General features: G+C 36.4%; 1 protein-coding gene across 1 annotated transcript in view; it reads left to right on the top strand.

Annotated features, from left to right (window-relative positions):
- Positions 1-27,932, top strand: part of INPP4B (inositol polyphosphate-4-phosphatase type II B) — a 728,360-nt gene that overhangs the window by 114,792 nt on the left and 585,636 nt on the right. The window contains exon 2 of the mRNA XM_060147683.1: positions 20,648-20,710. The gene's annotated coding sequence lies outside the window, so the exon portion shown is untranslated. The remainder of the gene's footprint in view (positions 1-20,647; positions 20,711-27,932) is intronic.

Raw genomic sequence — 27,932 nt, 5'->3', positions numbered from 1 at the left:
TTGTCAAGACTACCTTGTTTAAATGAGTAGTCAGCAGTTATCTTTACCACTTTTCTTACAGTTAGATGTCTTTTTCTCTGACTGCTTTATCTTTTGTTTTCAGCAATTTGAGTATGATTTACTTTGGTGTAATTGTCTTTGATTTTATCATTTTGGAGGTTTACTCAAATTCTTGACTTTGTAAGTTAATTTTTTTTCCGCATCAGATTGAGCTTACTTTTAGCCATTATTTCTTTAAATATCTATATGTCCTATTCTTTTCTGCCTGAGACTTCTAGTATATATATGTTTGATTATTTGACATTGCACTGTAGGTTCATTTTTCTTTAAACACTTTTTTCTCCCTTTTCCTCAGACTGCATAATTTCTATAGATTTCTCTTCACTGACTCTTCTGTCATCTCCAACTTGCTGTTAATCCCATCCAGTAATTTTTTAAAAATTTATTTATTCATTTCTTTTTTGGCTGCAGTGGGTCTTCATTGCTGCACATGTGCTTTCTCTAGATGTGGCGAGCGGGGTTACTCCTCATTGCAATGCGTGGGGTTCTCATTTCAGTGGCTTCTTTTGTTGCGGAGCACGGGCTCTAGGCATGCAGGCTTCAGTAATTGTGGTGTGCAGCCTCGGTAGTTGTGGCTCACAGGCTCTAGAGTGCAGGCTCAGTAGTTGTGGCGCATGGGCTTAGTTGCTCTGTGGCATGTGGGGTCTTGCTGGACCAGGGTTCGAACCTGTGTCCCCTACATTGACAGGCGGATTCTTAACCAGTGCACCATCAGGGAGGTCCCCATCCAGTAATTTTTAAAGTTCATTTATTATTCTCTTTAGTTCTAGAGTTTCTATTTGGCTTTTTAAATAGCTTTCATTTCTCATCTGTGACTATCTGTTTTCTCATTAAGGTCATGTTTTCCTTTAATTCTCTGAACATATTTTTCTTTGGTTCATTGAATATCTATTTATTAGCTGCTTTAAAGTCATTATCTACTATATGTAAGAACTGTTTCATCTCTGGGTTAGTTTATTTTGATGTATTTTCTCTACTATATGTCATATTTTTCTGTTTCTTTGTACATCTAGTAGTTAATGTATACTGACATTATTAAAACGTTACAATATTAGGAGGTGTTAATGAGCTCCCTCCACTGTGGTTGGCATGGATGCCAATATCCACTATCACTGCTTGACCTCTTAGCATCTCTGTTTCATTCTCAACCAGTAGAAGTGAGTCCCTAAAAAGTCTCATGTATTTTTGTCCTGCACTTGTATAGCTCAGTCCTTGCCTGAGAACTTACAGGGAATACTACTCAGACATCTGAGACCTCTCTTCTACACAGCTTCTTCCTTTCTGACTCCTTGCCTTGCATATTCCATCTACTTCAGCTTCCTTGAATTCTAATTATTGCCTTCTAAGTGCAGTAGGGTCATGTGCTTTGCTTGGATCTCAGCTTGCTTTACTGAGGTTGGAAAATTGTTCCTAAGGAGAGTGTTGGGGAAATGATGGAGCTTTCCCTTAACTCATAAAGTGCAGTTTTGTGCTGCATGTATAATGCCCAGAAAGATTTACCTTATATATTTTGCCCAATTTTATGGCTGTTTTTGGTGAGTGAACGGTTACACTATTGTTGCCAGAAATAGAAGTTTCTCAAGCTTCCTTTCTGATTGAGGTTTTTCTGTTCTTTTATTCCCTCTTTGCTGGTTTGAAGTTAATATATTTGATTTCTGTTTTTTAGAGATTGACCATAAAATCTTTGCTTGCACACTTAAAGTCTAAATTTAATCTCTATTGTCTACTCCTCAGCAATGCAAGATATTACAACTTAAATTCAATTACCTCTCTTCTTTTTTTGTAAAATAATTAGTTCAACTTTTTTTGTTATTCACTGAATTAAGCATTATTAATATTATTTTAAATAAGTCACTGTTGATTAAGTTTACCCACATATTCACTAATTACTTTTTTCTTTTTTTCTAGTTCCTTTTGTGTCTCAGACTTCCCATCTATGATTATTTTCTTTCTGCCCCAAATCCTTTCTTTAAAAATTTTTTGGTATGGATCTATTGGCAGTAAACTCTGTTTTGATACATCTGAATATTTATTTCAATTCTGCCTCAAATTATAGTTTGGGAATAGATGTCTTAACTGACAGCTATTTTTTTGTGTGTATTAGAATGTATTATTTTCTAGTCTTCTGGCATCCATTGTTGTTTCGAGAATCTGCTGTTGATCTATTTATCACTTGCTTGTTGGTAATTGTACTTCCTAGAGTCATTTGGGGATTCTTGATTTTGTTTGTTGAAATAAGAAAAAGAAAATTAGGAAAGCCGTACAAGACAGAAAAAGCAGCTAACCAAAGAAGTGGGTTTAGTGGAAGATCAGCCTGATTCCACATGAAGCTCTGCATTCTAAGGGTACAGAGAAATGTCCCACGTTTGGGTCTTTGTTATCCCTTGATTAGTCATTCTTTGGCAGTGGCCTGTCCCCAGAAGGAGTATGGAAACTGAGATATTTCTAGTAAGTTGAAGACAATTATCAAAAAAGTGTAGGTGTGAGTCCACTGGCTGATATGGCCAGCGAACCAACAGAGTCTACTAAAATAGTCAATCTTTTATTTCTGGCTGTTTTTAGGTCCTCTTTGTCTTTAATGGTATTCAGCAGTTTCACTATTGTCTATAGGTATGAATTTCTTTTTATTTAACCTGCTTGGAAAACATTGTTTCCTGGATACCAGGTTTCAATTCTGAAAAACCTTTAGCCAGTTGTCTTTCTGGGTATTGCCTGTTCCAGGCTGCAAAATTTAAGAAGAGTAAATGCCTCCTTAAAATTTTTGCCCTAGCTGCCTCACTTGCCTCACCCTAGGTCTGGCCCTGGCCTCTCTTCCATTCTCTCTTATTTTCCTTTCAGGGAATCTGATTGGTCACATATTCTCTCCTTCATCTTACGTATGTTTCATCACCTTTCCTTTCTTTGTTGTATTTTATATATTTGTGCAAGTGTATCTTTCAGTTTATTAACTCTCTCTAAAGTTGTGCCCAATTTTCTATTCAAAGCATCTACTGAGATTGTAATTTTACTTATTTTTTCCTGACGTTTTCTTTTAAAATTCCAATTGGTTTTTGTTTTTGTTTTTGTTTTTGTTTTGCGGTACACAGGGCTCTCACTGTTGTGGCCTCACCCGTTGCGGAGCACAGGCTCCGGACGCGCAGGCTCAGCGGCCATGGCTCACGGGCCCAGCCGCTCCGCGGCATGTGGGATCTTCCCGGACCGGGACATGAATCCGTGACCCCTGCATCGGCAGGCGGACTCTCAACCACTGCGCCACCAGGGAAGCCCTCCAATTGGTTTTTATACTCTGCTTTTCCTTTCTCATGTTTTTGTTCCCTGTTTTATATATTTAGTAGTATATTCATTCTGTGTTATATATGTGACAATTACAAAGTCTGAAGTCCTTGGCAGTCTAATTCTGCTGTTCGATGCTTCTTTGGACTCTCCTTTATGAAGACCCATTTTCTTGTTGGTTATGTTACTTTGGAGCTCATTTTTGGCTTTTTAAAAATTCTGGGAATCCTAAGAGGTCTGAAATGAGGTTATATTACTTTGGAGGGGATTTAATTTGCTTCTTTAAGTTAATTTCTCTGCTTGAAGTTTGTCAGGTTTTGTAATCAGTGTAATCCAAGCCCAAAAGCCATAGGGGAAGAACTATGAGTTATGCATTTTTAGAAGAATGATTTTCTTCTCTACTCCAAGCTAGGGATGTCACAGATCATTTTCCCCTTGTCACTTTCCCTTAGTAGAAGGCATTTAAAAATTTTCATACCCTTTTGGGCTTTTTGATATTCTTAATTCCAACTCCCCCATCATTTTCTTTCTTTCTTTTTTTTAAAAAAATATTTATTTATTTATTTTTGCCTGCATTGGATCTTTGTTGCTGCGTGGGGGCTTTCTCCAGTTGCGGCGAGTGGGGACTACTCTTTGTTGTGGTGTGTGGGCTTCTCATTGCGGTGGCTTCTCTTGTTGTGGAGCACAGGCTCTAGGTGCACGGGCTTCAGTAGTTGTGGCTCCCAGGCTCTAGAGCACAGGCTTAGAAGATCCCACATGCCCTAGGTTCTGTGCGGCATGTGGGATCTTCCCAGGCCAGGGATCCAACCTGTGTCCCCTGCATTGTGTTGGCAGGCAGATTCTTAACAACTGCGCCACCAGGGAAGTGCCTCCCCGATCATTTTCAAACCTAAAGTCTTGTCCACTATTTCCTGTCAGACTATTAAAATCCAAGGCTTCAAGATCCTACTATTAGTGAAACACTAGCAGGGCACTCATGATTTTTGCATGTGGATGCTACTATTGTTTCAGCTCTGTCTTCATTTTGGCACGGTAAGGTCATTCTTATTTCATTATGAGCTGAACAATGCATTTTAAAATATGTTTGTTGTATTCTAGTAAGCATTCTAGATGTTTTGAAGCAGGGGCCTTTTAAAAATTACTAGTGTCTGTGTTACGAGAAGCAGAAATCTCCTGATTGAGCACCATACAGTTTTTATTTTTGCCCCCCTTTTTTTCTGTAATACTTTGGTAGTGGAATATGGAGACATTCAACTGTAATTTCCTTTTTATAGATTACTTCTTTTTCTTGAATTTAGATATTGTTTGGGTTTTCTGTGCACGAATACTTTCAGCATCATAAAATTGTCTTTTGCTGTGTTAGTTTTGTTGTTTATATACTGCACCAAATTTGTTGACTCCTAGAACAAGGGTGAAAGTAAGAGTTAATTTAATTTAAATAATTTTTAATGGGTTAGTTAATTTCCAAATTTTTGGACAAAGTTTTATACTTGCTTTAATGCATTTAGGCACAGAACCCACCTATAAATAAAATATGGCTATCTGACTAATATGGCAAATTATCTTTCATTATCCTATGGGGGTAGATAATGTCAAATAGAAAGACTGTAAAGAGGTGCAAAACTTCTCTCTTTGGGCCAAGTCAGTATGAAAGTGGGCAAAGTGTTCTTCAGGTCTTTCCTAAATTGTTATTTTAAATATTAAGAGTAATTAGCTTGAGAAAGAGGCCAATAAAATGTGCTCATTGCATTTTTCAAATATAAGGTGTTAGTTCAGTGATATTATGAATGATTTTTAAAAAATTATCTTTTCTTTCATCACTTTTGATCCAATGGACTAATAATAGCTTATTTAAGCCTCCTGCATTGATATTAAAATTTATTTTTGATGTCTTCTGGATTCCTAGTTTCCCTCTTTTGCTCTCTTTTTGTTAGTGGTACTTTTATTTCATTTTTACTGGTGGTGGTGTGTACTAGTATGTCCTGATTGGCAATTTTTTTGACATTTCAACCCAATTTACTTCAGTGTACATTTCTGAAAGATAAGGATATTTATTTTGTGTAACCAATTTATGTTTATCACAGCTGACGCAATTAAAATTATTTCCTTTTTACTATCTAATAAGCAGGTCATACTCATTCTTTATTCTCCTATTGGCAGAATTTTAAAGAATGATCTTCCTTGATGCTATATAGTCAAGCAAATTAACCTTCTTGCCTCAGCTAGCTCGTATGTTGGAAATCCGTTCAAGAACCAACAGCAAGAGATAAGGTGGTAAAGAAATTTGATAATTTTTTTCACGATAGGGGTACTGGTGCTTCATTAAAATAGTAAAAATGCACTTACTAGCCCAGAATTTTATATTACAAATTTTGTCTTATTTTAAGGTTTATGTTTTTTGCATTAATTTACTGTTTTTGAAACTTATTTTGATGGTTTTCTGTATGGATATTTCTCTTTGAGGGTTTTATTATTACTTTTGATTTTGGTTGTGTTGATGGTGGTTGTTTCAGCCAGAAGCAGAATGTATTGCTACTAAGATATTTTTCTGGAACCTTTTCAGGACAACTTATTTACAAAAACGGGAAACCCTAGGGCAGTTTATAAGTGAATACCTGAAAACTAAGGAAATCTGAGAAGAATTCACAAAGGAACTGAGATCAACATTGTGCTATAATATAGCATAAAATCTTCCAGGATTTAGAGAAAACAGTAGCTACTCTGCTATTGATCGTTTAATTTAGGAGCTCTCTTAGACATTTACAAGGCTATACACCAGAGCTAAAGCATGTCGGCTCTGCCTGTCTGTTTCCAATTGATGGCATTTGTAGTCATTTGGGGGGGGGGTATACAGCACGTCGCAAACAAATAGCTTTACAGACAGCCCTAGAAAGGAAGCTTCTGTTTTACGTCCTCAAGAGTTAATTCAGTAAAATTCACTAACACTGCAGGCAGTAAAGCTGATAGAGACAGTGAAGCCCTCAATAATAATTTTAACAGACCAAAACACTTAGTGGTAAAATTGATAAGAATACCTTTCACAAAACCTACAGAAATAAATTAGCTGAAGGAAGGATTAAGAAAACCTTTAGTTTAGAGGAATATATTATCTAAAGCAAGTTTCTTAAACTTTAATATTCCTAGAGATCACTTGTTTGTCTACCATTGGTCTAGGCTGGTGCCTGGAATTCTGTATTTCTAACAAGCTCTGAGGACATGTTGAGGCTGCTTGTTTATGAACCACCCTTTGAGAATAAAGGGCCTGGAGTCTGAGAATTTGACTTTGGCAATAGCATGAGATAAAAGGTGAGAAAAATATACAATGAAATGTATAAAAAACAATTCAGAGACAAGTACTGAATGTATATGTGTGTTTAAATGTAAGTGGCATGATATATGTAAATTGCTTTAAAATCTTAGGAGATAGTACCCCCTCTAAATTCAAAGTATAGTGTGTTTGCAATTCTAATGAATACATGAAAAATATAAAAAATAGCAAAGATATACATAGAATAGAAAATTTTTATACAACGTACATTTAGAGTACAATGGGAAGCTTTGCAGTAAGGATTAATATTAATATAATTAAATAATAAGACCACAGGACAGAATATGTACCATAGTAATGGGAACTCACATGGAAATAGCAGAGGTACAGTATCAGTGGAAGAGTTAAGGGAATGGGATTGGTGATAGCTACCTGCCTTCAGATGCTCCTGCCTTTGCTCACTAGCTCTGTGGCTCAGGTAACTTCCAGTAATCAACCTGTCCTTCACTCTCCTCATCTATAAAATGAGATAATAGCGTACACAGCAGTTAAGATTGTTATGAGTATTAAATGTATAAAACAACAACTCAGAACAATATCTGGTTTATATTTGACAGCACTAAATGTTTATTTTTTATTATCACAATAATAATAATAAGGTACTTCTAATTCAGACCTAGAATTTTAAAAATAGTGTTCAAAAAGTAGAAGTTTTCTTGGGTCCATTTTCTTGCTAAATTGCCTGTGGGAAAATATTTTCATTATTTATTTGAATAAACAATAGAAAGTGAAAAATTTAAGTAAATAAAATTATCCGTGAAATTAGACTATATCATTTAGAGAAGACTGTTTTCATCAACTGAGAAAAGGTCTAAAATTAAAAAACAAAAGGATAGATTTTAATTATTCCCAGTATTCAGTTTTTTGTATGTTTTAAACATGGAATGTGGCTTTTTTGTTGCTATTTATTTCTGCCTTTTCCTCTGGCAGGAAATGCCTGGGCCTGATTATCACCTTTGTGGTTTATCCATTATTGATGCTTAATCTAGGTATAATTGTAATAAAGAGATGAAAAACTTTTTTGTATCTTATTGCTTGCAGACAGAGATAAATAAGTGTTAATTGTGTTTCTTCTTTTATATGTATATTTTCTTTCCAAAGTTTAAATGCAGACACTTCTAAAAACCTACAATTCTAAACCTTTGTTTTGTTTGTGTTTTTCTTCCCTGAAATAATTGTTTCATAAAATAATAAGCAAGGGGAAATTAGAAAAGTATCCAGTTGGCAGCAATTTTAGTATTTGCAAAAGGAAATAATGTCAAAGGTCAGGTATAGTACTTAAAATCTGTCTCTAGGTATTTTCCATTGTAGCCCAAATTAAAAAAATTTCTCAAACATATGTACTGTTAAATATGCAAATATGCTTTAAAATGGCATATACATAACATTTTATGCTAGATTCCCTTTTATTAAACAAAATCAACGAGTTGTTCAATTTGGGAGGAACGTTATATGTTAAAAATATGAAAAATGGCTTGTGTTCCAGGGAAAACACTAATGTTCTGTCTCCAGCTGCTGTCCTGAGTCATTGAACTTGTAGATGCTGAGGAAAAACATTTACAGATTGAAATCTGCTCTTTTATTTCTTCCCAATCATCTTTAAAATCAGGGATCATCTTAAAATTTATTTGTGCCTTTTTTTCAAGTGGTTCAGACAGATGGGTGGAGATTCCAATGCCACTTAAAAAAACTTATTGAAGTATAACATGCATATGGAAAAGTGGGAAAACCTTAAGTGTACAACGTGATAAATTTTTGCACAGTGAACACAGCTGAAGATCCAAAAGGCAGGTCAAGAAAGACACTAATATCAGTACCTCAAAAGCTCCCCTTATGTCCTCTTCCCACTCACTATATAACCTACAAGATGTCCCTCCCACATTTTATATAAGTGCTGTCATGTTGTATGTACTTTTTTGCATATGACTTCTTACCCTAAATGTTGTTTGTGATATTCATCCATGTTGTTCATGTAACTGTGGTTTGTTCATTCTCATTAGTATATAGCATTTCATTGTATGAATAGATCTTAATTTGTTCACCTGTTCTATTGTTAATGGAGATTTGGGCTGTTTCCAGTTTTTTCCTACTGTAAAGAGTCCTACTATGAACATTCTTGTACATAATTTTTGGCAACCATAGTATGCCTTTAGAGTGGTTATAAACCCAGTAGTGGAATTTGCCCAGCCATAAGGTATTGTATATGTCCACCTTTAGTAGATACTACCAAACTGTTTTCTAAAATTACTCCAGTTTCTACTCTCTGCCCACATCAAGCGGATGTGACAGTATCATTGTTCCATATTCTTGTCCACTCTTGATATTTTCTGTCCTTTTAATTTTAGTCACATTTGTCTGTGTGTAGCGGTATCTCATTGTGATTTTTAATTTGCATTTACAAAGGACTAGAGTTGAGGAAATTTTAATATGTTTATTGAAAATTTGAATGTCCTCTTTTGTGAAATTTCTGTTTATGTCTTTTGTCCACTTTTCTATTGAGTTGTCTGCGTTGTTCTTACTGATTTATAGGAGTTTATTTAAATATCGTGAATATGAGTCATTACCTGATATATGCATTTCAAAGTTTCTTCTTGCACTCTGGCTTACCATTTCATTGTCTACTTGGCATCATTTGATGAGCATTAGTGTTGTTTTTTTTTGAAACCTGTTTTCTGGGTGAGAATGGAACTTTTACTGAGATATAATTGACATACAGCACTGTATAAGTTTATCTGGCTTACATACATTATGAAATGACGACCACAGTAAGTTTAGTGAACATCCATCCTCTCACATAGATACAAAATTTAAAAAATATATTTTTTTCTTATAATGAGAACTCTTAGGTTTTACTCTCTTAACAACTCTCACACATAACATACAGCAGTGTTAATTATGTCTATCATGTACATCACATTCTAGTATCTATTTATCGCATACTTGGACGTTTGTACCTTTTGACCAGCTACATCCAATCCCCCCTCCCATGCTCCACCTCTGGTAACCACAAATCTGATCTCTTTTTCTATGAATTTGTTTGTTTCTTTGTTTTTGAAGTATAGTTGACCTGTAGCACTAAGTTAGTTTCTGTTACGTAACATAGTGATTCGATATTTCTGTACAAAAGTTCTTAATTTAAATGTAGTCAAACTTACTGTGTTTTCCATTTATGGTTACCACTTCTGTTCTCTTTAAGAAATCATTGTCTACGCCAAAGGGAAAGATACACTCTTCTAAAAGTTTTATTGTTTTATCATCCACATTTAGATATACAACTTTCTGAAACATATTTTTGTATGTGTAGGAGTTAAGATTCACTTTTTACCACAAATGGATGTATAATTCAGTCGGTATGATTTAGTAGAGTGCTTGCCCTCTTCCCACTGCTCGACATTGTCACACTTGCCATAATTTACTTGTATAATTAGTTGTCATAATTCGTGTAGGTTTGTTTCTGGACTCTCTTTCATTCCATATATCTGTTTGTCTGCTTTTGTACCAATTACACACTTGTTAATGACAAGAGCTTTCCAATAAGTTTGATATCTGGTAATTGAAGACCTCCAGTTTTATTTTTCTTTAATATCACCTTGACTAATCTTGGCCCTTTGCATTCCTGTATAAATTTTAGCTTGTAAAATTAAAACAAAAAAAACTACTGTGATTTTGATTGTGAGTACACTGAATACATGGATTAATTTGGGGAGAACTGATAACCTTATTATACTGAGTCTTTCAATCTATGAGCATGATGTATCTCTTTTTGTCTGCTTTATTTTCTCTAAGTAATGTTTTATGGTTTTTTGGTGTAGAAGTCATAAACATCTTTTGTTAGGTTTATTCCAGGGTATTTGAGGTTTTTAATTCTATTTTAATAATGTATAATATCTATGTTTTGTTTGTTGTTATATGGTAGCATAATTGATTTTTGTACAATGACCCTAATTCAGTAACCTTGCTAAATTTACTAATTAGATAAAACTAATAATTTTTCTGCAGACTCAATATTTGTTAGTTTAATTTTAAATCTATTTCATTACTCATTAAAAGAAAGGGATTTAAAATTATTGTCTCCATTGTTATTTTTATTTAAAAATATTATTGGAATTTTTGTTTTAAAATATTAACTGAATGGTAGCATTAACTGATTTTCATAATAAAAAAAAAGCTGGACTCTAGGTGAGAGAGTAGGAAGGCACGTTAGCATTTCAGTAGGTGCTAGTAAAATTGGAATTATTGCCTCTGCTCTGTCCTCACTTGGCATCACACTCTTGAGTAAATGAGTCTGGCCTTTAGTTTACTCATCTGAAAAATGATGACACTGGACTAGATACGTTTTAGTTCCTTTTTACCTTTTTAGTTCCTTTTAGGGGTAGATGACTCAGACAACTTTTGGGTGAATGGTTGTGCTTTCAGATTTTTTTCCTTTCTTCTACTCTGTGGCACTGTGACTTGGAGTGGGGGCAATGGGCCTCTTATGATCTCATTTTGGGGGAGGGGAGTAGGGGGGCCATGCCCACCCAGGACTCTTGTGTCCCCTACTCAGGGCCCTTGGGAACTTATGTCTCCTTGAGATGCCACACATTGGCTATGGGATACTGGGATTCTGTCTCAGGTTCATGTCTGTAGAAACTTCCCTCCCTCCTCTAATGCCCCCTAATTGCTTCTATGTCATGTTAAATGCTGAATGCTGGTTTTCTCAGAGTTCTCTCCAGTCTGTTCCCTGGAAGGTAGTCTGTTAGTCTTAATGCTCCTATTACCATGTTCATGTGGGGTTTAAACTTAGAGAAGGAAATAATGACTCGATGTTTAACCCTTTCCTCTTCTATCTTCTCCATACAACTCTTGAACCCAGGGTAGTTTTCCATATCCTTTACATCATACCCTACATTTTCTGTGCTCTTGACATTGCAGAACTCTGTGATCTGGTTCTCTAGGTCCGACTTCCAATATGTTAATGACAGCAAAGATTGTGTTCTTTAAAATCCTGTTTTCTCTAAGGAAAGCTTGATCTACAAGACTATAGTCTTGTTCTGGACCAAGAATTCTTGCTAGATGTCAAACTCTAAACACCTTTCTTTTTTTATTTATCTTGTAACGATCCTAATCCTTCTTGAGGCAAGTGCTACCCCTGGCAGACAGGTGAGGTCAGACATAGAAAAATGCAAAAGTATTAAATGTAGATATATTTCCAAATAATAGCATCCTTGTTATATGATGGCCTATCTTCTCTCTCATTTATCACTTCCCTCTGCCTCCTTCCTATCTGACATATTTGTTCAAATGTTCTTTAAATTTTGCACAACAATAGGAATTTGTTATGCAATTTCTGTCACAGAACATGGTGAGATATTTATGCTGCATGTTAGCTCTGTCTTATATTGGTTAATAGATATTTAATACAGAGCAAGTGGCTATGTTCTTATTAGGACTCTCCTTCCCATGTGCTGAGTATTGAATTAAGCACTGACGGGGATAGGTGAGAAGCACAAGACACAATAACGGTCTTTTAGGAACTTAAAATATAGTTGGGAAGACGTGACAGCACAAGACAACCCAAAAAGGCAATATAAATTATAGGCATTGATTATAATTGGTGTACAAGGTCAGAGAATGATAAAATCAACAGAGTCCAAAGTACCTGGGGATCACTTTCTGGAGAAGTTGGCATTAAAACTTTAATAAGGCAGTAAATTTGAAGGTGTTGAAAAGTAAGAATTGAACCACAAGCAGAAGGAATAGACATGGAGAAAAGGAACTGGGATAGAAGAACATGGGAGCCGTTGAGCACCTTCCTGACTGAAAAGGAGAAGTTATATTGAAGAACAATGTAAAATTCATGGAATGTTCAGGAAACTTAAAAAAAAATCCAGTAGACATATTTTACAATTTGTAGCTGCTTCCCCCATGGGTCTTTTAAAGCGCAAATTATGAAAACTAATATCACAGGCTGTAAAATTGGAAAATTTTGACCTCTTAAGGCAATAGCTATCAGACAGCAAAGTGATATATGAGACACATTACCTTGTAGAAATTCCCTAGTAGGAGCATGAGAGCTAGTTGGATGATCCCTACATTCCCAATACAAAAGGGGTGTGGGATCTGGAAATTAAAGGCTGATTTCTTTTTAGTGAACTGAGGCTTCACTAGCCATGTCCACAAGGAGGTAGGTTGTGTACCACTTCCACTCTTCCCCTCTCAGTGCTAGAAAGAGGTGCATCAAGGAGACTCAGTGAGAGTATAATATGTATTCCTTGAAGTCTTGGAGGTGGCAGTAGGGACAGTGCTGGTTTCTAATGAATGTAAAGGCCAGGAGATGAGCCAGTGAGCAGCTCATGGTAGAACAAAGGAAAGAGGCTGAATTGGGATTAGCCCATTTTCCCAGGGTTTGCTGGAGAGTCCCCTGTGGAGCAGATGTGTGCAGTGAACGTGAACGTCATCATTAGGCTGTCTAGGTCCTGTCCCCAAAGGCTACCCTGAGGCTGAGCTGGTCTCAGCAGATAGAAACTGAGCTGGTCTCAGCAGATAGAAACTGAAGGTGTCACTTGGAGCTGAGGATATAGTAAGTGATAAAGTGAGATGTATGACTCCCATCAAGGGCTGTACAGATGAAAGGTCCCCAGTGATTGGAGAAGAGGGAGCAATCACTGAAGAACCTGGAAAAGAATCCATTGGTTAAGAATCAGCGTTAAATATATAGCAGCCCACTTAGATCAGTAACCAGAACGTCACCTTTCCTTCTCCATTGACCACTTCTGTCCCCACCTCCCCTCTTTAACTCCACTCCCATATTCCAGAGGCATTGGAACCAAGGTTAACTGGCTGGGGAGGAAGGACCTGGAGAAACAAAAGGGGACCTTCTTCACTGGCTGCCGGTTTCCACTGCAGCAGATCCTAGCTATGGAGGGTAGACAATTTGAAGTTCAAGTCAGCTTTTTATATGTAACTGGGTATTCTAATTTCTAAATTGAGACTATGGTGAATCAATGTAACTATAAGTTTTTTTGTTTGTTTGTTTGTTTGTTTTTTTTAAGCCTCAAGTGTTCAGGGTATGGGTAAAGGCCTAATTCTTATTGGCTCAAAAGATGTTGTATTAGTTTCCTCGGGCTGCTGTAACCAACTACCACAACCTGGGTAGCTTAGAACAGGAGACATTTATTCTCTCACAGTTCTGGAGGCAAGATGTCCAAAGTCAAGATGTCAGCAGGGCCATGTTCTCTCTGAAAGTGCTAGGGGATCATGACTTTCTCAGCTTCCGGTGTTGCTGGCAATCCTTGCATTCCTTGGCTTGTAAGCACATCTCTGCCTCCCTAGTTACATGGACATCTCCCTCTGTGTCTTTTTCTTCACGTGGTATTCTCCCATCTGCGTATATGTTTGTATTTGTGTCTCATCTTATGAGGGACACCAGTCATATTAGATTAAGGGTCTACCCTCACTCCATGTAATGTCACCTTAACTGCCATCCCTACTTACCTACCTGACAGACTTAGTCTTTCCAAGTCCTTCCCTCCTGTGAAATTTTCTTAGACCAAACAGGACTGATGGTCAGGACTGAGTGTACATCAGTTCAGTTATTCTGATAGAATTTTTTTTAAAGATTATTTATTTATTTATTTATTTAACATTTATTTTATATTGGAGCATAATTGATTTACAATGTTGTGTTAGTTTCAGGTGTACAGCACTAAAGTGATTCAGTTATGCATATACATATGTCTATTCTTTTTCAGAGTCTTTTCCCATATAGCTTATTACAGAGCAGTGAGTAGAGTTCCCTGTGCTATACAGTAGGTCCTTGTTGGTTATCTATTTTATATACAGTACTGTGTGTATGTTAATCCCAAACTCCTAATTTACCCCTCCCCCTGCTCCCCTTTCCCCTTTGGTAACCGTAAGTTTTCTATGTCTGTGAGTCCGTTTATGTTTTGTAAATAAGTTCATTTGTATCATTTTTTAGATTCCACATATAAGAGATATCATATGATTATTTTTAAAATGACCCTTTACTAACTGCAGAATATTCTTTCAATTTGTTCTGTTGCTTCAAAACATTGTATGTTGTTGTTGTTGGTTTTTTAACATCTTTATTGGAGTATAATTGCTTTACAATGGTGTGTTAGTTTCTGCTTTATAACAAAGTGAATCAGTTATACATATATCCCCATATCTTTTCCCTCTTGCATCTCCCTCCCTCCCACCTTCCCTATCCCACCCCTCTAGGTGGACACAAAGCACCCAGCTGATCTCCCTGTGCTATGTGGCTGCTTCCCACTAGCTATCTATTTTACATTTGGTAGTGTATATATGTCCATGCCACTCTCTCACTTTGTCCCAGCTTACCCTTCCCCCTTCCCGTATCCTCAAGTCCATTCTCTAGTAGGTCTGCATCTTTATTTCCGTCTTGCCCCTAGGTTCTTCTGACCATTTTTTTTCTTTTTTTTTTAGATTCCATATATATGTGTTAGCATATGGTATTTGTTTTCCTCTTTCTGACTTACTTCACTCTGTATGACAGTCTCTATGTCCATCCACCTCACTACAAATAACTCAGTTTCATTCCTTTTTATGGCTGAGTAATATTCCATTATATATATGTGCCACATCTTCTTTATCCATCCATCTGTTGATGGACACTTAGGTTGCTTCCATGTCCTGACTATTGTAAATAGAGCTGCAATGAACATTTGGGTACATAACTCTTTTTGAATTATGGTTTTCTCAGAGTATATGCCCAGTAGTGGGATTGCTGGGTTGTATGGTAGTTCTATTTTTAGATTTTTAAGGAAGCTCCATACTGTTCTCCATAGTGGCTGTATCAATTTACATTCCCACCAACAGTGCAAGAGGGTTCCCTTTTCTCCACACCCTCTCCAGCATTTATTGTTTGTACATATTTTGATGATGGCCATTCTGACTGGTGTGAGATGATATCTCATTGTAGTTTTGATTTGCATTTCTCTATGATTAATGACGTTGTGCATTCTTTCATGTGTTTGTTGGCAATCTATGTATCTTCTTTGGAGAAATGTCTATTTATGTCTTCTGCCCATCTTTGGATTGGGTTGTTTGTTTTTTTGGTATGGAGCTGCATGAGTTGCTTGTATGTTTTGGAGATTAATCCTTTGTCAGTTCCTTCATTTGCAAATATTTTCCCCCATTCTGAGGGTTGTCTTTTCATCTTGTTTGTGGTTTCCTTTGCCGTGCAAAAGCTTTTAAGTTTCATTAGGTCCCATTTGTTTATTTTTGTTTTTATTTCCATGTCTCTAGGAGGTGGGTCAAAAAGTATCTTGCTGTGATTTATGTCATAGAGTGTTCTGCCTATGTTTTCCTCTATGAGTTTGATGGTGTCTGGCCTTACATTTAGGTCTTTAATCCATATTGAGTTTATTTTTGTGTATGGTATTAGGGAGTGTTCTAATTTCATTATTTTACATGTAGCTCCAGTTTTCCCATCACCACTTATTGAAGAGGCTTTCTTTTCTCCACTGTATATTCTTGCCTCCTTTATCAAAGATAAGGTGACCATATGTGTGTAGGTTTATCTCTGGGCTTTCTATCCTGTTCCATTGATCTATATTTCTGTTTTTGTGCCAGTACCATATTGTCTTGATTACTGTAGCTTTGTAGTATAGACTGAAGTCAGGGAGCCTGATTCCACCAGCTCCGTTTTTCTTTCTGAAGATTGCTTTGGCTATTCGGGGTCTTTTCTGTTTCCATACATATAGTGACATTTTTTGTTCTAGTTCTGTGAAAAATGCTGTTGGTAATTTGATAGGGATTGCATTGAATCTGTAGATTGCTTTCGGTAGTAGAATCATTTTCACAATGTTGATTCTTCTAATCCAAGAACATGGTATATCTCTCCATCTATTTGTATCATCTTTAATTTCTTTCATCAGTGTCTTATAATTTTACGCATACAGGTCTTCTGTCTCCTTACATAGGTTTATTCCTAGCTATTTTATTCTTTTTGTTGCAATGGTAAATGGGAGTGTTTTCTTAATTTCCCTTTCAGATTTTTCATCATTAGTGTATGGGAATGCAAGACATTTCTGTGCATTAATTTTGTATCCTGCTACTTTACCAAACTCATTGATTAGCTCTAGTAGTTTTCTGGTAGCATCTTTAGGATTCTGTGTGTAGAGTATCATGTCATCTGCAATCAGTGACAGCTTTAATTCTTCTCTTCGGATTTGGATTTCTTTTATTTCTTTTTCTTCTCTGATTGCTGTGGCTAAAATTTCCAAAACTATGTTGAATAATAGTGGTGAGAGTGGGCAACCTTATCTTCTTCCTGATCTCAGTGGAAATGGTTTCAGTTTTTCACTGTTGAGGATGATGTTGGCTGTGGATTTGTCATATATGGCCTTTATTATGTGGAAGAAAGTAACCTCTATGCCTACTTTCTGGAGGGTTTTTATCATAAATGGGTGTTGAATTTTGTTGAAAGCTTTCTCTGCATCTATTGAGTTGATCATATGGTTTTTCTCCTTCAATTTGTTAATATGGTGTATCACGTTGATTGATTGGCATACATTGAAGAATCCTTGCATTCCTGGGATAAACCCCACTTGATCATAGTGTATGATCCTTTTAATGTGCTGTTGGATTCTGTTTACTAGTAGTTTGTTGAGGATCTTTGCATCTATGTTCATCAGTGATATTGGCCTTTACTTTTCTTTCTTTGTGACACCTTTGTCTGGTTTTGGTATCAGAGTGATGGTGGCCTCGTAGAATGAGTTTGGGGGTGTTCCTCCCTCTGCTATATTTTGGAAGAGTTTGAGAAGGATGGGTGTTAGCTCTTCTCTAAATGTTTGATAGAATTCGCCTGTGAAGCCATCTGGTCCTAGGCTTTTGTTTGTTGGAAGATTTTTTTTTTTTTTTTTTTGTGGTACGCGGGCCTGTCACTGCTGCGGCCTCTCCTGCCACGGAGAACAGCCTCCGGACACGCAGGCTCAGCGGCCATGGCTCACGGGCCCAGCCACTCCGCGGCACATGGGATCTTCCTGGACCAGGGCACGAACCCGCATCCCCTGCATCGGCAGGTGGACTCTCAACCACTGCGCCACCAGGGAAGCCCTGTTGGAAGATTTTTAATCACAGCTTCAATTTCAGTGCTTGTGATTTGTCTGTTTATATTTTCTATTTCTTCCTGGTTCAGTCTTGGAAGGTTGTGCATTTCTAAGAATTTGTCCATTTCTTCCAGGTTGTTCATTTTATTGGCATATAGTTGCTTGTAGTAATCTCTCATGATCTTTTGTATTTCTGCAGTGTCAGTTGTTACTTCTCCTTTTTCATTTCTAATTGTATTGATTTGAGTCTTCTCCCTTTTTTTCTTGGTAAGTCTGGCTAATGGTTTATCAATTTTGTTTATCTTCTCAAAGAACCAGCTTTTAGTTTTATTGATCTTTGCTATTGTTTCCTTCATTTCTTTTTCATTTATTTCTGATCTGATCTTTATGATTTCTTTCCTTCTGCTAACTTTGGGGTTTTTTTGTTCTTCTTTCTCTAATTGCTTTAGGTGTAAGGATAGGTTGTTTATTTGAGATGTTTCTTGTTTCTTAAGGTAGGATTGTATTGCTATAAACTTCCCTCTTAGAACTGCCTTTGCTGCATGCCATAGGTTTTGGGCCGTTGTCTTTTCATTGTCATTTGTTTCTAGGTATTTTTTGATTTCCTCTTTGATTTCTTCAGTGATCTCTTGGTTATTAAGTAGTGTGTTGTTTAGCCTCCATGTGTTTGTATTTCTTACAGAGTTTTTCCTGTTATTGATATCTAGTCTCATAGCGTCATGGTCAGAAAAGATACTTGATACGTTTTCAATTTTCTTAAATTTATCAAGGCTTGATTTGTGACCCAGGATATGATCTATCCTAGAGAATGTTCCATGGGCACTTGAGAAGAATGTGTATTCTGTTGTTTTGGATGGAATGTCCTATAATTATCAATTAAGTCCATCTTGTTTAATGTATCATTTAAATCTTGTCTTTCCTTATTTATTTTCATTTTGGATGATCTGTCCATTGGTGAAAGTGGGGTATTAATGTCCCCTATTATGATTGTGTTACTGTTGATTTCCCCTTTTATGGCTGTTAGTATTTGCCTTATGTATTGAAGTGCTTCTATGTTGGGTGCATAAATATTTACAATTGTTATATCTTCTTCTTGGATTGATTCCTTGATCATTATGTAGTGTCCTTCTTTGTCTCTTGTAGTAGTCTTTGTTTTAAAGTCTTTTTTTCTGATATGAGAATTGCTACTCCAGCTTTCTTTTAATTTCCATTTGAATGGAATATCTTTTTCCATCCACTCACTTTCAGTGTGTTATGTGTCCCTAGGTCTGAAGTGGGTTTCTTATAGATAGCATATATACGGGTCTTGTTGTATGTTGTTTAATGATGGTTTTTTCATGAATTACTTACAAACCTTTCTTCCACTAAACTGTTTTTCTTGAATCCTTTCTATTTATAATGGTTTCTCTAAAGTCTCTGGTGTACCCTTCCTTGCAATCGGAGCTCAGTAGATGTTTTCTGAATTGGATTGAATATTTACAAGAGCAGACAGGGGTCAGTTGCTTTAAGTGAATCTTGAAGTATCCCAATTTCTTGGAGGACATATTTAAATTAAAACCCCCAGCAAAGTCAAAGGAAGCTACTGCAGTGGGGTGAGAGGTTACTCATTCTCCTGAAACGCTGTTTAATCTTTTTCTCTTACCTGCCCAAAGACCTAAAACAACTCTTTATTTACTTTGCCATCACAGAGTGTGACTAATAAATCAGCAAATCAAGTAACAACCAGTATGGTAAGATTTTAATCATTCCACCATGTGGCTCATCAGGGCAGTGATTTTCAAAGGGGTTGCAAGATTTTTTTAAAAAAAGGAGAACAATGATAATAATAGTAATAGTAATGTTCATGATTATCTTGGCTAACATTCATTAATTCTGTGTCCTTTCTGTGTATTTATCTCACCTATTTATCCTGTCAGTTCTCTGAAGTAGAAAGAATTAGCATTCTGATATTACAGATGAGAAAGGAATGTTTACAGAGTCTAATTTCCTTGCCTAATTTCACACAGCTAGTAAGATGTTTTGGTGATTGCAGTTATATGACTGTTCTTATAATGACTGTTACAGTCAAATAATCAACGTTGCTTTTAACTGTTAACATTTCTTCAGTCAAATAACTTTCTTAAGGGGTGAATTTAAAATTCTTATCTATCTATGTGATAGTCCTTCCTGGAGAGCTATGGCTTAGACTTGAATTTCTTATCTTGCAGTGTGAACATTCTGATAATGATGCAATAAAATCTTTTATGGGACACTCCTCAAGATGGTTATATGCTAAGGGAAGGAAAAAGATATATTTTCATAACTTTTGACTCCTATAAAGTACTTTTCTCCTCAGTGCAGCATAGAAAAGCTCTAAAATTGCAGCTCCTAAGGAGGGTAATCTGCAATTATTTACTAAGTCAATCCACAATATCTCATTTTATCATTTTTGTGGAAAGACAGAATAGAAAAATACCCAGACTTGCATGAACATTTTAAAAGCCATACTCGCTGGGGGAGGGAGGAAACTAATTTAGATAATTGCAAATTCCATTTCAGTCTGTTGCATTCCAAGTAAATGTTCTGTCCCAACATGGATTACATCTTATCTTTTGAAATGATTGAAGCTAATTCTTTTCCTTGCTCGAGTGCTAGTCTTGTTCCCATGTGAGAAAAGAGAGAGAAGCAAAGAAAACAGGGCTGAGGATCTGTGGCAGTCACCCTTGTTTTCAGCTGCAGGGGAGAGGGGGCCTTTGGGGAAGTTATTTGTCATTTAAAGCAAGTGGTTCCCAAGGCAGCTGCTGAACGGAGCTGAATATTTTGTTAAATGATTTTCTTCTCTGACCTTTATTACTAATAAATGTTTTTAAGAAGCATTTAAAGGGTGAAAAGAAAGGTTGTTTTTATTAATCTCTTTTCTTTTTACCCACAGAACCCAAAGAAATGGTGTCACCTGGCAAGAGATCTGCTATCCTTTATGAAAAATCAGACCAAGGTAATGCTTATTTTAATATATATATTAGTCTGTTTAACTCTGATACATTCAACTGGTTGGTTTTTCTTGATTACTGGTTTTAACTATGGAATAATCCATCAAAAAAGTAAATCATTATCTGAAAAGTAAAAGGAATGATTTTGATGACCATCATATTTAGGAAGTGATCAGTAAATTTTAAAATATATGTTAGCTTGAAGCACTGTGGTTAATGATGAATTTTCCAACACTACTCTTGTATTTATGTTAATGTGTGGATAGGATCTTGACTAGAAGATTGTACTCTGTTTGGAAATAGGTCCAATTAGTGTATTACATTTACAAATGGTAGACAATAAGAGAATGAGATTCTTTTAATTAAAATTTTCCTCTTATTTAAGCATCAGTCAGATGGCTTTACATATTATTTTTTTAATAGACAAAAAAGTTCAGTACAAATTCCTAGAAAAACTTCATCGAGTTTGACGAAGACACTCTTACACAAAACATATATTTTCTTTGGAAAGATTGAATTATGTCATACAGTTGTTGAATAGCATGCCTGATTATACTCAATGATTGCATATTTAGTTGCTAAATTTTCCAATTGCTATGTGATTTGTTTATATATGTTAGCCTAAGAATATGAACAATCATGCAAATATTCTAATGACATATACGTGTAAGCAAAGTGGGGCGTAGATGCAGATATAAAATGTGTGTATGATTTATGAATAAAGGTGATGTCTCAAAAGAGTTTTTAATAGAAAAGTTTCTGAAAAGTTAGAATTGTGTTGGGAACTAAACCCATCTATCAATACTATCTGCTTATATAGCTATGAAGATATGATGTCACTTTGTATATAGCAACGCACATACTGGATTTGTTGAAATGTGTACCAGGTCACATACTAATTGGAACTAACTGGGTTCTATTTTTGACAAATTGTCGAATTCCTATAAAACAAATGAGTGCTGAAACAAAGGAAGCATTTGAATTTAATGGACATCAGCAGAAAACTGGTTTATGAACTTTAATTTGCAGTGGAGCAAAAATAGTTAGGTTGAATTACAAACTGGGGTGTTTCTACTTATTTTTGGCTTTTAGTTAATGCTTCAAGGGAGGCGTAAACCCCTTAAGGAAGTAGCTTCTCTCCTGTAATGTTGATTTTCAATTGTAGGTCCACTATACTAAAATGTTAAGTCAAACTATAAGGCATTTTTAAATGGTTAATGAAATCAATGGAGGGTTTCCTTTAGCTTAGAACTATTAACTGTGACTCCCTAAAGAGAGGCATTATAATGAAAACTAATACCTAGACAGTATGTGGAAGGGGTTGAAGCTGAGTGCTGTGATATAAGCATAGGGAGATGTATGGTAGAAAAATGCTGGCTGAGGCGGAATCAGTAGAAGATGACACAGTAAAGACAGAGAAGGAAACACACTGAGTGAGATGGAGCTAATGAAGAGCGCACAGACCACCCAGGATGCATTCATGTGAAATTTTTCTTTTTTCAGAGGTATGTATATACTAATACATTCAATTTTGTTAGGCTTTGATTTCATTTATTTAAGATACGGATAAACTTACTTCGAACTGAATGTAGCAAAGAGGGAGTTGCGGTGTAGGAGGGAAATTCCCATTAATGTGGCAGAATATCCAGCATCATGTACCCTGAGTAACAAAGTTTGCTTCTCCCTGATGTGCCAATAAAGAACCAGTTCTGTATATTGACAGTCCAAGCGCTCTGGTCTGATAACACTCCCAAAGAGATTATACTCTAGGATGCTGGCTTTTGTGTGGAGGTTGGGAGTGAGGTGTGAAAGAGTAACTGGGGTGGGAGAAATGGTGTTCATGTCATCACCTCTTTAGGTTGGTCCTTTGGACTCATTAAAATAGGGGTGTTTGCAACTTTATAAAATATTCCTGTTAATAAGGGAAAGAGTGCTAATGTTCTGATGCTCTGTCTCTATTATCCTAAATGGGATATATGCATTTAAATTTCAGTGTTTAAATAGTAGAAGTTCAAGGCATATTAGTGAAGGTGCTAGTTTTGGACAAATGGGACCATTCAGCCTTTCTCAGTTGCACGTGATGACTAACACACTCATTTTGTGTACCATTAACTCTGGCAATGGGGCTCGGAGAGCAATCTTTTGGGTTAACAGGAACTTTTGTGTGTGCAGATACCTGGAAGTTCTACATTTGACTTTTTCAAAAAGGGTCTAAAATAAGTTTTCATGTAGTGCTTCGCTATGTAAAGTTATTGATGTCTGTTGGTCACAATATTCTTAATTTTGTCGCCCCAAAATAGAGGCAACTTAACCTAGTTGGGTTAAAATATCCTTCTCTGTACCTAGTAAGATTATGCACAAAAATAGAGACCATTATTCTGTTCTGTTTTTACACAGGTTTATATGTCCTGGAAATAAGTTGAATTTCAATTAAGAAATTTTCATGTTTGTAATTTATTTGTATTATGTAGGAATATTAAGTATTATTTTCATATATATTTAACTTTCCTGTAGGAAAGTGAAATGGGATATTAAGGGTTCAGCAGTTTTTTGATGTACTCTAAATACATTTTTGATAATTGAAAATAAACTGTTATAAGGCTAGTATACAGCGTTCTTTATGTTCTAGGGCACTAACAAATAAGGAATAAATATATTGTTTAGAGATTGGTTTCACTGTGGTTTATTATTATTGGCTGTAGAATATTTTGTAGATGTAGCACACGTTGAAAATTTTTTTAAAGAATAAAATTCTTCTGATATTTTAAGAGCTTATTACAAATTATATTTTATATTATTTTTTATAAACTACTATAAAGTAACAATGGAAAGTAAAGCATCAGATTTTCAGGTTGATTAATAAGTTAATGACCATGAATTACAATGAGAGTTACAAATACCTCTACACATGTGATGAAAGGGGTGATGTAATTGTCACGATGCTTGGACTAATTCACATAGGATAGACACAATGCTTTACAGAAATAGGGCTATGACATCAGGCATATATGCTCTGAAAGAGAATTTAAACTGAAAGTCAGAGAACAAATAATTGAACACTTTCACTGAGAAATGATTAAAAAGTAATTCTTAAAGAGGACTTTATATGAGGAAGAGTTATTATGATCATTTTTATGAATTTGCCTTTTTTGTTTTTTTATGATTTTCATCATTTGCCAAAGTTCTTGGTACTCTTTACTCTTCTGAGTATTAGATTCTGTGGGATACTCCATCTTTTTAAAACTTTAAAGAAAACTCCCAAGAATAGTCTTGATGGAATAGTCCTACAGAAGCCATAGCATTGTCTAGAATTGTCTCCTGCTAATGTTCAAGTTCTTGCATCGACTCCCCACATATGTTTCTTACCGTATTGGTTTCTCTCTTACTACACTGTATACCCTAAACATTCTTGTCTTTCCTTATGCTGATAACTCCACTCAGAATGTCCAGTCTTCTTTTCCCTTATTCCAAAGCCTACATACCTTAAAATTGTTCTTTAGGGGGCTTTCTGAGTTCCTCATCATGCTACAACTATTTCTCTTCCTTAACCCATATTCAGTCCGTAAAGTAACCTAGATATACTATCTGTCACACTGTCACTGATTCGCGTATATTGCTCTGTAGTAGCTCTTTTGTGTGTGTGTGTTTAAATATGTATGTATATGTACATACAGAACTTTATTATGTGTAGAGATACACACACAGACATGGGACTTTTTTTCCTTCAGTGAGACTGTAAGGAAGATCCTTCTGTCTTCTACTTTTACTCCCACTTGTGAGTGAAATAGACTTCGAAGGAATGAGGTCCTTGCATCTCTAAGATTTCCACCGAAGGAATATTTAAAAGGCTAGAAGATTCCTTTGTACTATGAGAATTATAATTTAGCAATGTTTTGTATTAATTAGGACTAACTTGAGAACCTTCTCTCCTGTTATCATATCTTTTCAATGTGAATAAAATCTAAATTCAAATATACTAATTTATAAGGCAAATAACTTTCAACTCTTGAGATACACTCCCGGACTTCTCTGGTGGTGCAGTGGTTGGGAGTCCACCTGTCAATGCAGGGGACACGGTTCTATCCCTGGTCCAGGAGGATCCCACATGTCGCGGAGCAGCTAGGCCCATTCGCCACAGCTGTTGTGCCTGTGCTCTGGAGCCCGTGTGCCGAGACTGCTGAGGCCTGCGTGCCTGGAGCCTGTGCTCTGCAAGAGAAGCCACCGCAATGAGAAGCCCGTGCATCGCATCGAAGAATAGCCCCCACTCACCGCAACTAGAGAAAGCCCGTGCCCAGCAATGAAGACCCAATGCAGCCCCCCCCAAAAATTAATTAATTAAAAAAAAAGTATGCTCCCTTCACCAAAGGGACATTGCCTAATTCGATCACCCATTGGCTTTGTACCACTTTGCACATGTGATGGGAGGAAAATCTAACCTGAGCTACTCCACAAAGACACTTTTGCCTAAGAGTAAAACACTACCTATTTCATAGCTTACATTAGAATCAATAGGGGAAAAAAGTTATATTGTAATTTGCCACCTCATTCATCAATTCAGTGTTTACCTACTATACTCACAAGTGCTTTAGGGGGAGTGGGGTATGTGTCGAACTTGAGTCTTTCTCTTGTTTTACACACACACATATGCACCCCTTATACACACATACATACAGACATATAGAGGCTACAGAAAATATCTTTTAACTTGCTTGTAGAAGTTATCTCTATGCTCCTTACCATTTTTCACATCAATATCAATTTCATCATTCATGTGGATAGTTGGAAACGTTAAAGCAGTCCCTGAGAGCTATTCTTAAGTTTTCAATAGTTATTGAATCTCACGCATAGGGATTTCATGGCCATTTTGAATGTGCAGGTATGTTTGTGGACATGCAGTCTGAAATAACATATGCTCAGCTCTACAGCCAAATCTCTTTAGGCTGGCACCCTAAAAGTACCTAAATGCTGATAGGTGTGGAAACTGGGGACGGACTATGGTTATTTGGGAAGTTGAGATAAAATTAGGACTGTTAGGGTCAGGACAGGGCTTTTGGGAATGGGAGCTTTCAGGGAACTGGCAATTCCCAGTAAAAGACACAGGACTGTGAGGGTAAACGGTTCCTTTAAGGCTTTAGCAGATGTGTTGGTTTTCCTTTCTTCAGTTTTGCAGTAGTAGCCTTACTTTGGAAGGGGAAGCACGTCACTGGAGGCAGAGTGGTGTGAGCAGAGGCAACTAATTTGTAACATAGGCTGTCCACTAGACTTTGAAGGCGCATATGTATGCATGTCTGTCCCTTTCTCTCTCTAGATTTATCTTTTTAATGCGTATAACGTTTAAAAAATTATGCCACTAGATGTCAGCAGCAGCCTCCTAGGGTTCCTGTGGCCTTAATTAGTAATAAAATTGGTACTTCATTAGAACATCTTACCTGAGGATAGTAAGTACCTGTTTTGCAGGTTAAAAAAATATTTTTTGAGATATGAGGAGGAAGACTACAAGCATCATAAAATATTTACATAGTTTTTCAACTTGTTTTTGTTCACTTGTGACAGGGTACTTTTACTTCCAGTATTCTCTCTACCAATGAGATGACATGAAGAATATGTGTAAGGCTGAGGAATTGCTCAGAAATTGGACCTGATGCCAAAGCTTGAAATTTCTGTTTTAATGCTTTATGATTCATTTATGCTGCGATGGCACAAATATTTGTGCTTTGGGCTTGTTTCATTCTGTTTCTGTAGAAGCATTTTGGGAGCTACAGCCTATCAGAAGATGGGGTGGTATTAATTTTTCAGCATCTACATCTGTGCACTGTTTCCTTAGTAATGTCTAAACTTTCCTGGATCTGTGCTCTCTTGTCACAAGATACTCAGAACATTTTGATAGATGCCAAAGAGTATTATGGGTGTTTGCTCACCAGTTGACAAAGAAAACAGTGTAGAAATACGAAAAGAATGTGATTTTTCATGACATATAATACATGTAATTGTCGAGTCCTTAAAATGGCAGGTAAAAGTATAGCAAATGCTTTTTTCCCCCAGAAATTAATAAAAAATCATAGTATTGGTCAATGTTCAATAGATACTAGTAATGTTATTTTAAATAATGCAGTTAATATTTGGTCAAATCTGACTCACATTACCAGGAAGATTCAGAATGATCTGCTGGATTTTAGTTATCAGTTGAAACTCAGTCTTAGGTGATTAGTTAGGAGTTGACTAAGCACCAAGCAGATTTTTAAATGGTTATGAAAAAGGTATGAAGAAAGGTTCCCATTTGGAACAACTCTTCTGGAAAAATTTTGCTTTCAATGCATTTAAAAAAATACCTTAGCAAAAGTTGGAAAAGAGAATTGTGGAAACATTTCCTTTCCTGAAACCAGTTTTACCAAGGAATATACTAATTGTAGATGTTACACCCTTATCACTTTTAAGATTTTCAAAAGATTGTGTTAGTTGGTTTGGGGAGGGGGCTAAGGAAATAATTCCTTTCACATTGAACTTGTTATATTTGAGAATTATTGGTTTACGAGATTATCAGCAAGTTTCTTATTTTCTGCCTTTCTGTTTTAGAACTGCTAGTGAAAAAGACTTAACCAAGATTTTCCCCAAGACTGTGGTTGTTATTCTTTGATTATGTTTGTAGGTGATGAGGCAAACATTTGAAATCATGCTGCCATTACTTGACCCATGTAATTTCCTCAGATGGAGCAGGTGCAGTGAGTGCCATTAATACATGGAAGGTACATTATTAGCCAGATGTTCAGTTAAGGCACTCTCAGCATTGAACCTGGTGCGGAAGCACACAGCTTGCTTGAGTATAACAGTCCCTCCTGTGCTTCCAGAACTTAACCCTCCAGAAGGGGGTCAGGACTGGGATGGGACCAGGGCATCTGTCTTCAGTCTGTCCCTCTCTTCATCATTTGCAGATAGTTCAATGACACAGATGTATGTGAAGTCTTTTTTTTTTTTTTTTTGCGGTACGCGGGCCTCTCACTGCTGTGGCTTCTCCCGTTGCGGAGCACAGTCTCCAGATGCGCAGGCTCAGCGGCCATGGCTCACGGGCCCAGCCGCTCCGCGGCATGTGGGATCTTCCCGGACCGGGGCACGAACCCATGTCCCCTCCATCGGCAGGCGGACTCTCAACCACTGCGCCACCAGGGAAGCCTGTGAAGTCTTTTGAGTGAGAGTTGCTGCCAGTTTCAAAGTGTTTTAGCTCCACATCAA

The sequence above is a fragment of the Lagenorhynchus albirostris genome, chromosome 4 (assembly GCF_949774975.1).
Source record: "Lagenorhynchus albirostris chromosome 4, mLagAlb1.1, whole genome shotgun sequence".
In the NCBI taxonomy this organism is placed as follows: domain Eukaryota; kingdom Metazoa; phylum Chordata; class Mammalia; order Artiodactyla; family Delphinidae; genus Lagenorhynchus; species Lagenorhynchus albirostris.
The sequence above is the reverse complement of the archived record's forward strand: the minus strand, read 5'-3'. Positions and strand labels throughout refer to the sequence as shown.